Genomic DNA, 13688 nt, shown 5'->3' with positions numbered 1-13688 from the left:
GAAAAGCATTAAACATTTATGGAAATTTAGCTAGCTAGCTAGCTTGCAGTTGCTAGCTAAATTGTCCTATTTAGCAAGCTTGCTGTTGCTAGCTAATTTGTCCTGGGATATAAACGTTGAGTTATTTTACCTGAAATGCACAAGGTCCTCTACTCCGACAATTAATCCACACATAAAACGGTCAACCGAATCGTTTCTAGTCTTCTTTGGACTTCATATGGCGATTGGCAACTAACTTTCATAAAATGTGTATTACCACCACCGACCTCCATTCGTCTTTGTCACCCACGTGGGTATAAGCAATGAGGAGATGGAACGTGGGTATCTGGTTCTATAAACCAATGAGGAGATGGGAGAGGCAGGACTTGCAGCGCGATCTGCATCAGAAATAGAACTGACTTCTGTTTTAGCCCTTGGCAACGCAGACTCTCGTTGGCGCCCGCGAGCAGTGTGGGTGCAATAATTGCATGTCTAAATGTATTTTGCAACGCTCGCGCATGCGACGTGAGCGGTGTAGTCAGCATGTAAGGGGTCAAGGTGCGCCTTCGAATGTTTTTTTTTTTTTTTTTTTTTTTAAATGACATGAACACAAAATGGAGGGAGGAGAAAGAGAAAAATAACAAAGGATGTCCAGGAACGGGGCCAGAATGTTGAAAAAGGATTCTGACAGATCTGAGTTTTTATTTTCTTTATGATGTTTTTCATGGCTCAGCCTTGGCAGAATCTCTCCCTCTCTTCTCCAGGGGAGGAGTCAATCAATCAAATGTATTTATAAAGCCCTTTTTACATCAGCAGATGTCTCAAAGTGCTATACAGAAACCCAGCCTAAAACCCCAAACAGCAAGAAATGCAGGAGTCTGTGGTATGTGTCCTCATCCTGACTTCACCATGTGTTACTGTGCCCATATTCATATGAAGCTAATGTCTTAATTAAAAATCCCAACTCCTATGTTGTCTGCCATGCAGTCTGAGAATAAAACTTTAATCGAAAATGAGACTGTGTTATTCAGTTAGCGGGTTATGCAAAGGTTGGATGTAATGCTGACTGTTGACACTATGAATCACGTACTGATGTTTTCCTTTTGCAGGATACACCAGAGTGCATCAGTTGGGAGATGGGAGAAGGGCTTAGGCTTGAGCCCGTCGCTGCCCCACCCGTCTCACTGTGAGGCCATTGTCTCCCACTCATGGTAAGTCCCCACAGCCTACATCCCAGAAACAATTTTTTTCATGTGATGTGTGCGTGTCATGTGCTATTGTTTATATGTCATGGTATACCACAGAAAAAGTCCGGGGACAGTCGCTACAAACATGCCAGTTTTGTCTGAGCACAGGGACAGTGTTCATGACTGTGAGAAACTGAATATCTGGTTGAAGTTGGTCCATTGTGAGTAGCCTAACTGTCCATCAAACTGTCAACTCTACAAAACCACATTTGACATTTTTGATAGGGAAGCAACAGCAGGGTATGGCCCCATTTATACGGTCTGGATGAAACTGTTCAACTTCTATAAATGTACATCCTCTCTCAGGTCCAAACTTCTCTTTCTCTACACTGTTCCAACTACGACCAAGAAATGGCAGAAGTTCCCCAGATAGAACTGTTGGCAGAGGTAAGGTAGGCAATGGTAATAGTTCCCCAGATAGAACTGTTGGCAGAGGTAAGGTAGGCAATGGTAGAAGTTCCCCAGATAGAACTGTTGGCTGAGGTAAGGTAGGCAATGGTAGAAGTTCCCCAGATAGAACTGTTGCAGAGGTAAGGTAGGCAATGGTAGAAGTTCCCCAGATAGAACTGTTGGCAGAGGTAAGGTAGGCAATGGTAGAAGTTCCCCAGATAGAACTGTTGGCAGAGGTAAGGTAGGCAATGGTAGTTCCACATGTGTTGCAGTTTTATATTCCTCGTGAAAGATAATGTACTATTTTTTGCATTTAATCCTAAAAACACTTTTCAATTCATAAAAAGTTACATTCTCTACAGAAACTTCAATGTCAATTGGAAAATTGAAGATACAAATTGGATTTGCTAAACATCTGATGCTGGAGCTGTCAAAGATGATGGGTCAGTTGTATATCCAGCCATATACTTAGCATGTGTACATTTGTGAGAGATGAGCTATGTCATTTACATGTACCTGTTATTTCAAAACAGCAGCAAGGCAGGTACTTAACAAAGCTCTCCTGTCAATGTTGCTATAGCCACAAGCTAGAATTCATTGTCCTGATTGGTGACATTGTTTTGGGAACAACAAAATCCAGTCATGTTGCTAATTGATGGGTAGGAAGCAACAAGTGACTGATCAAAACATCTCCACATCTCGCTGCTCACGGATATCAAACGACTCCAATAACGCACAAAACTGCATGGAGCAACATCCAGAAAGACTAACTTCCACCAAGAATTTGCCACACATCCCGTACTCGTTTAATGCAATAAAGCGACACGTGAGACCCAAACAAAGCCAGCCCTGTGTTGAGCTCAGTAGCCATCTCCCTAGCCTCTCTTTAGAGAACAGTCTTGTTTTCTTCTCACAGAGCTGAGGCGAGCATCACCGTGTCCGCTCAAGGCTCATCTAATTATCCAGTGGCCGCCCAGCCGTGAAATTGGCGTTTGGCTGTGAAATTGAGCCAGTGTGGCTGGAGGAGACCTTGGCGTTTTGAGAGACCGTCGCAAGGTCCCTTTTCTTTAGAACGGACAAGGGCTGGGCGAGGAGGAGGAGACAACGAATGGCGTATCCAGCCCGGCCAATTCAAGGCGGCCATAATGAGCATAACAACAGCGATGGCAGGCGCACCACAGTGGATTAGCAGAGGATTATTACCTTTGATCTGTTATGAAGAGGGAGGAGCTAGGCGAAGGGCAATTAAAGAGAGGCAGCCAACTGACTAATTTCTTTTGTGGCTGTTGTTAAGGGGAGTAAGAGATACTGTGCTGTTCGCATAAGACGTGATGGTTGAATGGGGTAGTGTGAAAGAAACCGACAGGGACTGGATTTTCATGGTGGTGGTGCATTTGTAGATGGAGATCCATAAAACAAAGACTGTTTTGAATGGTTTCTGGGGTATTTCTATCTTAAATTAATATGTATTAATGTAACAATTCTGATTTCTAGAGGCAGTTCTGTAGTAGGCCTATGCTTTATATAATCATACCGGCTAATGGAGAGAATAATTGGGAAAGTCTTTCACTGTGTATTTTCAGTGACTTGTTTTATTGACATGTCAAATGAACGGACAGGCTGGTGCCTAGCTAATTGTTTGACCATTTCTTTGGGATTCCATGAGATTAGGATGTAAACCTCTCATGATTTGCTTGTGGTTTGATCTGTTTGTTACTCAAGAGGACATGATGGGGCATGGAGGGATGAAAACATTACTGATGTTTTATGAGAAGGTTTAGAGACTGACCTAATGCCTTTTTAAATGGGTTAATAATGACTTCTCAAACAACCTTTACAATCAGGTAAGTGTGATAGATCCCTAGGGTCCACTTCCATGGATAAAATCGCTCCATAAGATTTTGTAACCCATGCTCAAGTGGTCCAACTCAGCGCCACTGCTATATACCTTTCCTTGATGAGATAGCTTCTGCATTACTTATACTATTAACCTAGTAAATGCTTTTGCTAATGTTCATGAAAAGTATCAGAAGGACTATTAATCTGCTCGGCATTTAGCATTAGCCTAAAGCCTTTAAAACATTCTGGCACATTAAAATAGTTCAAATCGGCCGTCGAGAACCACTGCGGTGTCTCACTTTCGAGCACCGCTGTGTTTAAGGTGTTAGCTCGCCACCTGTGATCAAGTGACTAAGCTATTGTGTGTTATTTTAAGCACAGGCATCTGTTTCTCAAATGTCTGCTGTTTTTAATTGTCTTGAAGCAAGTCAGTTTGCTTTTATGCACATGAATTCATTTAGACTTAACAATTCTGCCTTTCGCTGTTGTCATGAGCAGTTCAATTTAAAATGTTTTCAAACCAAATAATCTTCACCTATGACCTGCGTATCTTGTAGGTAAAGTAAATTTTCCCGCCCCTGTATGATTTGCAAAACAAGCCGCCCTTGACACATACTGTATTCCCCCAGCATGATTGTGCTGTCATGTACATTCACTACAACTAACAATTTATTTAGCTCCGATAGCCAATTAGACTGTCTGCATGAGGCCTGGTCTGTTTGCTGAGACCCACTCAGGCGTTGGAGTGCTTATTAGTTATCTGTCTTCTTGTGGGTCTGGGTGGACAGCAAACCAGTTTGGATTGACAGAGCGCCTCAGCCCTCGTTGTCCAACCGTTTACGTCGTGTCATTGGATACTCATGTCATTGGATGCTCACACTGCCACTCAAGATTAGACAATCCTTCCAGGTCCAGCATTAGTGAGATGTCACTCATTGGGCCGGCAGCAACATGAGCAATTATCATGTTGTTCTTTTAGTTGCAAATCGGAGCAGCCCAAGCCGCGGTTAAACTCCCTGCCTCTCGCTTCATACAGCAGGCACATTACAACTCTCGTTCCCTACATCTGCCCTCAGGGATAGGAGCTCACGGCGGACATTTTGTCAGACAATTCGTGCCATCATGGCCGTTGACATAGTCACAGCCCTCCCTCTCTTTCTCACACATCTTTCTCTGTATTTTCTCTCACCTCCTTCCATCTCTCACTCTACTTCTCATGATGTAACTCGCTAGTTCTCGGTCTCTGTTCTCTCATTCCTTTTTTATTTATTTTAATATCCTCCCTTTCTCTCTCTTTCTCTTCACGAAACTTAACTGCACAGACACAAGTAAGGTGAGGAGGTGGAGGGGAAGTCCAGAGAGGGAGAACGAACATAAGATTGGCGTTACAGAGTGCCCTGTTTCCCATGGTCAGGAGGACTGCGTGTCTGAGTACAGCAATAACCGTAAACAGGCTTTGTTCGTCCTCTCGTGTATTTTTTGTCCTTTTTTGTATATATTTCAATTTTATTTTCAATCTCTTTTCCATTTTAAATCAATTATACCTTCCGGTAACCTGTCTATTTTTTAAACATTTTTTAGACCTTATAGCCAGAACCACCTAGCCATTAGCAGCTAACCAGCTAATTAGCCACAAGCTATTTAGTCATTGCTAGCTGCCTTTACCTTCTGCACAGATACCAGCCCTTTTTTTTAGCCTTGATAATACCTGCCAGCCTACCAGTATCGGACTGTTTCTCCACTACAACGCCTGATTCCTGCCGTAAACCCTGGACCATTACTCTTGGTCTTCACAGCTAGCTAGCTGCCACCAAGTGACCCAGTACCGAAGCTAGCCCTGAGCCAGGCCAGGCCCACCTCCCGGCCTACTGAGTTGTTCACCCGGACTCCACGGCTAGAATCCACTACTCCACGGGATCCTTTCCGTAAGCTCTGGACCTCACCGCTGCTACCGAGTGGCTATAGTGGCTAACGCCCCTGCCCCGACACTAGCACCAGTTAGCCGTGAGCCAGGCGCATCTCCCGGCTAGCAAACTAAATTACTACAATACCTCTTTGGCCATCTGGCTTGGATCCTTTGTCGACAAGGCGCCCCGCCGCACCACCACGACTGGTCTGCCGACGAATTACTCCATCCGCTGTGCCTTCAACCGGCCTCTGTCGGACGTCGGAGCAGATGCTTCTACTAGCCCCGGCCTGCTAACTTTAAACGCTGTGTCGCCCGCGTGCTAGCGTAGTAGCGACTACTCCGCGGCTCTCCTGTTTCATCTATTGCTGTCCCCTGGACCCTATGATCACTTGGCTACATAGCTGATGCCTGCTGGACTGTCCATTAATCATTACTCCATTCTGTTTATTTTTGTTTATCTGTCGGCCCCAGCCGCGAACTCAGGCTCTGTGTGTAGTTAACTGACCCTCTCAGCCCATTAGTTGCCATTTTACCTGTTGTTGTTGTTGTCTTAGCTAGCTCTCCCAATCAACACCTGTGATTGCTTTATGCCTCGCTTTGTCTCTCAGATGTCAATATGCCTTGTATACTGTTTAGGTTAGTTATCATTGTTTTAGTTTACAATGGAGCCCCTAGTTCCACTCATCATACCTCCTTAGTCCCACCTCCCACACATGCGGTGACCTCACTCATTATAACCAGCATGTCCAGAGTTGCAACCTCTCTTATCATCACTCAGTGCCTGGGCTTACCTCCGCTGTACCCGCACCCCACCATACCCCTGTCTGCACATTATGCCCTGAATCTATTCTACCACGCCCAGAAATCTGCTCCTTTTATTCTTTGTCCCCAACACTCTAGATGACCAGTTTTGATAGCCTTTAGCCGTACCCTCATCCTACTCCTCCTCTGTTCCTCGGGTGATGTGGAGGTAAACCCAGGCCCTGCGTGTCCCCAGGCACCCTCATTTGTTGACTTCTGTGATCGAAAAAGCCTTGGTTTCATGCATGTTAACATCAGAAGCCTCCTCCCTAAGTTTGTTTTACTCACTGCTTTAGCACACTCCGCCAACCCTGATGTCCATGCCGTGTCTGAATCCTGGCTTAGGAAGGCCACCAAAAATTCTGAGATTTCCATACCCAACTACAACATTTTCCGTCAAGATAGAACGACCAAAGGGGGAGGAGTTGCAATCTACTGCAGAGAGAGCCTGCAAAGTTCTGTCCTACTTTCCAGGTCTATGCCCAAACAGTTAGAACTTCTAATTTTTTAAATTAATAATTAATCTCTCCAGAAATAAGTCTCTCACTGTTGCCGCCTGTTATCGACCCCCACTCCCCCTCTGCTCCCAGCTGTGCCCTGGACACCTTATGTGAATTGATCGCACCCCATCTATCTTCAGAGTTCATTCTGTTTGGTGACCTAAACTGCGATATGCTTAACTTCTTATGGCTGCATCCCGCTACCGGGATCGATATGACAACAGCCAGTGAAAGTGCAGGGCGCCAAATTCAAACAACAGAAATCTCATAATTAAAATTCCTCAAACATACATGTGTCTTATATCATTTTAAAGGTAATCTTGTTGTTAATCCCACCAAAGTGTCTGATTTCAAATATGCTTTTCAGCGAAAGCACTACAAACTATTATGTTAGGTCACCACCAAACCACAATAAGCACAGCCATTTTTCCAGCGAAAGATAGCTTTCACAAAAAAGCAGAAATAGAAAAAATTAATCACTAACCTTTGATTATCTTCATCAAATGACACTCATAGGACTTCATGTTACACAATACATGCATGTTTTGTTTGATGAAGTTCATATTTATAACAAAAAATCTGAGTTTACATTGGCGCGTTACATTCACTAGTTCCAAAAACATCAAGTGATTTTGCATAGCCACATCGTTTCAACAGAAATAGTCATCATAAATGTAGATGATAATACAAGTTATACACATGGAATTATAGATATACCTCTCCATTAATGCAACCGCTGTGTCAGATTTCAAAAAAACTTTACGGAAAAAGCAAATCATGCAATAATCTGAGACGGAGCTCAGAACAATAGCCAAATTAGCCGCCATGTTGGGGTCAACAGAAACCAGAAAATACATGATAAATGTTTCCTTACCTTTGATGAACTTCATCAGAATGCAGTCCTAGGAATCCCAGGTCCACAATAAATGCTTGATTTGTTCGATAATGTCCGTTATTTATGTTCTATTAGCTACTTTGGTTAGCGCCTTTGGTAAACAATTCCAAAGTCACAAAGCGCGTCCACTATAACATGACGAAATGTCCAAAAGTTCCGTAACAGTCAGTAGAAACATGTCAAACGATGTACTGAATCAATCTTTAGAATGTTGTTAACATACATCTTGAATAACGTTCCAACTGGAGAATTAGATTGACTTCAGATGAGCGGTGGAACGGAGGTCCTCCTCATGTGACGGCGCATGGTGAAAGCATGGTCAGCTCGTGGCAGTGATTACTCATTCCTGTCTCCTTCGGCCTCCCTTCACATTAGAGTCATCAGACAATGTTCTGTTGACAATCTAGTGGAAGCCGTAGGAAGTGAAAACTCATCAATATCTCGCTGTAATTTCAATGAGAGCTTGGTTGTAAATCTGCCACCTCAGAAAAAATTCAAACAGGAAGTGGAACTTCTCAGGTTTTTGCCTGCCATATGAGTTCTGTTATACACAGGCATAATTCAAACAGTTTTAGAAACTTCAGAGTGTTTTCTATCCAATACGAATAATAATATGCATATATTAGCCCCTCCTCCCTCTCTGCTGATGACTTCGTCAACCATTTTGAAAAGAAGGTCGACGACATCCGATCCTCGTTTGCTAAGTCAAACGACACAGCTGGTTCTGCTCACACTGCCCTACCCTGTGCTTTGACCTCTTTCTCCCCTCTCTCTCCAGATGAAATCTCGCGTCTTGTGACGGCCGGCCGCCCAACAACCTGCCCGCTTGACCCCTATCCCCTCCTCTCTTCTCCAGACCATTTCCGGAGACCTTCTCCCTTACCTCACCTCGCTCATCAACTCATCCTTGACCGCTGGCTACGTCCCTTCCGTCTTCAAGAGAGCGAGAGTTGCACCCCTTCTGAAAAACCTACACTCGTCCTCCGATGTCAACAACTACAGACAGTTCCTTCTTTCTTTTCTCTCAAACTCTTGAACGTGCCGTCCTTGGCCAGCTCTCCTGCTATCTCTCTCAGAATGACCTTCTTGATCCAATCTAGTCAGGTTTCAGCCTAGTCATTCAACTGAGACTGCTCTTCTCGTGTCACGGAGGCGCTCCGCACTGCTAAAGCTACTCTCTCTCCCTCTGCTTCTATCCTTCTAGACCTATCGGCTGCCTTTAATACTGTGAACCATCAGATCTCCTCTCCACCCTCTCGAGCTGGGCATCTCCGGCGCGGCCCACGCTTGATTGGCGTCCTACCTGACGGTCGCTCCTACCAGGTGGCGTGGCGAGAATCTGTCTCCGCACCACGTGCTCTCACCACTGGTGTCCCCAGGGCTCTGTTCTAGGCCCTCTCCTATTCTCGCTATACACCAAGTCACTTGGTCTGTCATATCTCACATGGTCTCTCCTATCATTGCTATGCAGACGACACAATTAATCTTCTCCTTTCCCCCTCTGATAACCAGGTGGTGAATCGCATCTCTGCTGTCTGGCAGACATATCAGTGTGGATGACGGATCACCACCTCAAGCTGAACCTCGGCAAGACGGAGCTGCTCTTCCCTCCGGGAGGACTGCCCGTTCCATGATCTCGCCATCACGGTTGACAACTCCATTGTGGTCCTCCTCCCAGAGTGCTAAGAACCTTGGCGTGATCCTGGACAACACCCTGTCGTTCTCAACTAACATCAAGGCGGTGACCCGTTCCTGTAGGTTCATGCTCTACAACATTCGCAGAGTACGCCCTGCCTCACGCGGAAGCGGGCAGGTCCTAATCCAGGCACTTGTCATCTCCCGTCTGGATTACTGCAACTCGCTGTTGGCTGGGCTCCCTGCCTGTGCCATTAAACCCCTACAACTCATCCAGAACGCCGCAGCCCGTCTGGTGTTCAACTTTCCCAAGTTCTCTCACGTCACCCCGCTCCTCCGCTCTCTCCACTGGCTTCCAGTTGAAGCTCGCATCCGCTACAAGACCATGGTGCTTGCCTACGGAGCTGTGAGGGGAACGGCACTCCGTACCTTCAGGCTCTGATCAGGCCTATACCCAACACGGGCACTGCGTTCATCACCTCTGGCCTGCTCGCCTCCCTACCTCTGAGGAAGTCAGTTCCCGCTCGCCCAGTCAAAACTGTTCGCTGCTCTGGCACCCCAATGGTGGACAAACTCCCTCACGACGCCAGGTCAGCGGAGTCAATCACCCTTCCGGAGACACCTGAAACCCCACCTCTTTAAGGAATACCTAGGATAGGATAAAGTAATCCTTCTAACCCCCCCCCCCCCTTAAAAGAGTTAGATGCACTATTGTAAAGTGGTTTGTTCCACTGGATATCATAAGGTGAATGCACCAATTTGTAAGTGTCGCTCTGGGATAAGAGCGTCTGCTAAATGACTTAAATGTAAATGTAAATGTAATTAGCAACTGGGACTGAGGAGCAGGCAGTTTACTATGGGCACCTCTGTGCACCTTTCATCCAAGCTACTCAATACTGCCCCTGCAGCCATAAGAAGTTAACACCCGGCAGTCCTACAATCTAAGCTAGATGCCCTCAATCTCACACACATCATCACGGAACCCACCAGGTACAACCCTAAATCCGTAAACATGGGCACCCTCATAGACATTATCCTGACCAACYTGCCCTCCAAATACACCTCTGCTGTTTTCAATCAGGATCTCAGCGATCACTGCCTCATTGCCTGTATCCGCTATGGGTCCGCGGTCAAACGACCACCCCTCATCACTGTCAAACGCTCCCTAAAACACTTCTGCGAGCAGGCCTTTCTAATCGACCTGGCCCGGGTATCCTGGAAGGATATTGACCTCATCCTGTCAGCTGAGGATGCCTGGTCGTTCTTTAAAAGTAAAGCGAGCGCAGCTGCTCGCCCGAGCCTCCCCAGCTTCTCCTTCACCCAAATCCAGATAGCAGATGTTCTGAAAGAGCTGTAAAACCTGGACCTGTACAAATCAGCTGGGCTAGACAATCTGGACCATCTCTTTCTAAAACTATCCGCCGCCATTGTTGCAACCCCTATTACCAGCCTGTTCAACCTCTCGTATTGTCCAAGATCCCTAAAGATTGGAAAGTTGCCGCTGTCATCCCCCTCTTCAAAGGGGGTGACACTCTAGACCCAAACTGCTATGGACCTGTATCTATCCTGCCATGCCTCTCAAGTCTTCGAAAACCAAGTTAATAAACAGATCACTGACCATTTAGAATCCCACCGTACCTTCTCCGCTGTGCAATCTGGTTTCCGAGCCGGTCACGGGTGCACCTCAGCCACGCTCAAGGTACTAAACGATATCATAACCACCTTCGATAAGAGACATTACTGTGCAGCCGTCTTCATCGACCTGGCCAAGGCTTTCGACTCTGTCAATCACCGTATTCTTATCGGCAGACTCAATAGCCTTGGTTTCTCTAATGACTGCCTCTCCTGGTTCACCAACTACTTTGCAGACAGAGTTCAGTGTGTTAAATCACACAGTTCTGACCTAGAATATGTGGACAACTATAAATACCTAGGTGTCTGGCTAGACTGTAAACTCTCCTTCCAGACTCATATTAAACATCTCCAATCCAAAATCAAATCTAGAATCGGCTTTCTATTTCGCAAAACAAAGCCTCCTTCACTTACGCCGCCAAACTTACCCTAGTAAAACTGACTATCCTACCGATCCTCGACTTCGGCAATGTCATCTACAAAATAGCTTCCAATACTCTACTCCGCAAACTGGATGCAGTCCATCACAGTCCCATCCGTTTTGTTACCAAATCACCTTATACCACCCACCACTGCGACCTGTATGCTCTAGTCGGCTGGCCCTCGCTACATTTTCGTCGCCAGACCCACTGGCTCCAGGTCATCTATAAGTCTTTGCTAGGTAAAGCTCCACCTTATCTCAGCTCACTGGTCACGATAATAACACCCACCCACCCGTAGCACACGTTCCAGCAGGTATATCTCACTGATCATCCCCAAAGCCAACACCTCATTTGGCCGCTTTTCCTTCCAGTTCTCTGCTGCCAGTGACGGGAACAAATTGCAAAAATCGCTGAAGCTGGAGACTTATATTTCCATCACCAACTTTAAACATCAGCTATCTGAGCAGCTAACCGATCGCTGCAGCTGTACATAGTCCATCTGTAAATAGCCCACCCAATCTACCTACCTCATCCCCATACTGTTTTTATTTACTTTTCTGCTATTTTGCACACCAGTATCTCTACTTGCACATCATCATCTGCTCATTTATCACTCCAGTGTTAATCTGCTAAATTGTAATTCTTCGCTACTATGGCCTATTTATTGCCTACCTCCTCATGCCTTTTGCACACACTGCATATAGACCTTATTTTTTTCTACTGTGTTATTGACTTGTTTATTGTTTATTCCATGTGTAACTCTGTGCTGTTGTTTCTGTCGCACTGCTTTGCTTTATCTTGGCCAGGTCGCAGTTGTAAATGAGAACTTGTTCTCAACTAGCCTACCTGGATAAATAAAGGTGATATAACTCAAAATAAACAGAGCCGCGGCACGAAGCAGATTAGTTTTTTCGAGGCGGTCGGGTACACAGTGGAAGCGTTCGTTCGGCGGGGGTCTCACCTGATGCAGACTGCAGCAGATCTGTCAGTGGCGTTGTTATTTCACGTCGTTGACGTGACTGTTTAGTTGATGGGTTAGACATATGTACTATCAAGAGGTTTATGCACTCAGGTGTGTAGTAGTAGACTCCCACGAAATATACACACCGTAGAGGAAGCCCCCCCACACCAGCACATTTACAAATGGATGCCATTTCCCCCCTCCTGTTTGATCGCTTGAGTGATGAAGCCAATGTAATCCCACTACCGCTCTTTTCAAACCCCCTCATCACCCTCCATACCCACAGCCCTTATGCATCTATAGGCCAATCAACACCCCCTAGGGGAGGCATAGCGATCCCCTGAATTCCCTCATCTCATGATACATCTTTCCCTTCAGTTCAGTGCTCACAAAGAATGTACTTTCTCTACATCAAAGTTGTCCAAGATCAGTCACTATTCTAGGTCTCTTCTACTGCTCCTTTCTCCAACTGCCCCTCCCCATCTCTCTTTCTGTTTTTCATCTTACCTCATCTTGTCCTCGTGCATCATTCTGACCGGCTGTGTAAGCTGAAACCTTGGCTTCTGGTCCTCCCACACTGCCTGTAAACTCCAGAACACAACTGTACTGAGAGATGGTCTACCAGGCTGCAGAGAAGAACAGATTGTTTTCTGAGAACCTGGGCATTCTGTTACGGATTAAACGGGTCTGATGTTGATGATAATGTGGATGATGTTGGTTACATTTGTTATTGATGATGATGGGGATTGAATATACTCTCTGATCTCTACCAGTGTATGGGTACAGAAATATCCGATTTGACAACCCATTGAGCCCCTAAAGCCTCCTCCACCTGAAAACATCATTTCCAGCAGCGAAGAGGAATAATCGAAATCTATGAATAATTTAAACGAAAAATAGAACCCTAKCTGTCAGATATTTTTTGTATTTCCTTCTAATGCCCTCGTGTTGCAGCGGATTGAATCAGCCAGTGGCTTGTGTTAATAGTCAAGTCTTACTGACAGACCTGACATGCATTCCTACAGATCATCTAGTATTCCTCAAAGACCTCTCAATGGAGTGTCCTCTGTGACTCCCACTAACTTGATCTGCTGGTCGGTCACCTGTGCCACTACTACTGTTTCAGTGCCACTACTTAACCCCTGTAACCAGTGCTTCATTTGTAAATCGGGAGGTTCCGGAACACATAGTGAGCGAGTGAGGGTGGGGGGGGTTGATTATCCGGGGGGCTCTGAGGTACCGTAGCAGCGCAGCAGACAAACAGCCAAGTAGCCTGCTGTCTACGGTGGTGAAATGTACAGCACTCTCCAAGGTGCTGATTAATTCAAAGCATTTTAGACATCACTGCAGTATGCCCACATACTTGAGTATAGCTGCTGGGCTTACACAAGTCCGAATTTCTTATAGCCTAATTTTCTAGACATCACTTGACACTGCAGAACACCTGCCATATGCACACATACTCAGCTGTGGGGCTT

General features: G+C 45.7%; 1 long non-coding RNA gene across 1 annotated transcript in view; it reads left to right on the top strand.

The window, feature by feature from the left end:
• LOC112070599 (uncharacterized) overlaps positions 1-13688 on the top strand; it is a 69404-nt gene that overhangs the window by 31527 nt on the left and 24189 nt on the right. Inside the window, exon 2 of the long non-coding RNA XR_002893931.1 lies at positions 1089-1190. This is a non-coding gene — a long non-coding RNA (uncharacterized lncRNA). The remainder of the gene's footprint in view (positions 1-1088; positions 1191-13688) is intronic.

Source organism: Salvelinus sp. IW2-2015, unplaced genomic scaffold, assembly GCF_002910315.2.
Source record: "Salvelinus sp. IW2-2015 unplaced genomic scaffold, ASM291031v2 Un_scaffold1377, whole genome shotgun sequence".
Lineage (NCBI taxonomy): Eukaryota > Metazoa > Chordata > Actinopteri > Salmoniformes > Salmonidae > Salvelinus > Salvelinus sp. IW2-2015.
Note: the sequence above shows the minus strand (reverse complement) of the source record. Positions and strands in the feature narration are given on the sequence as shown.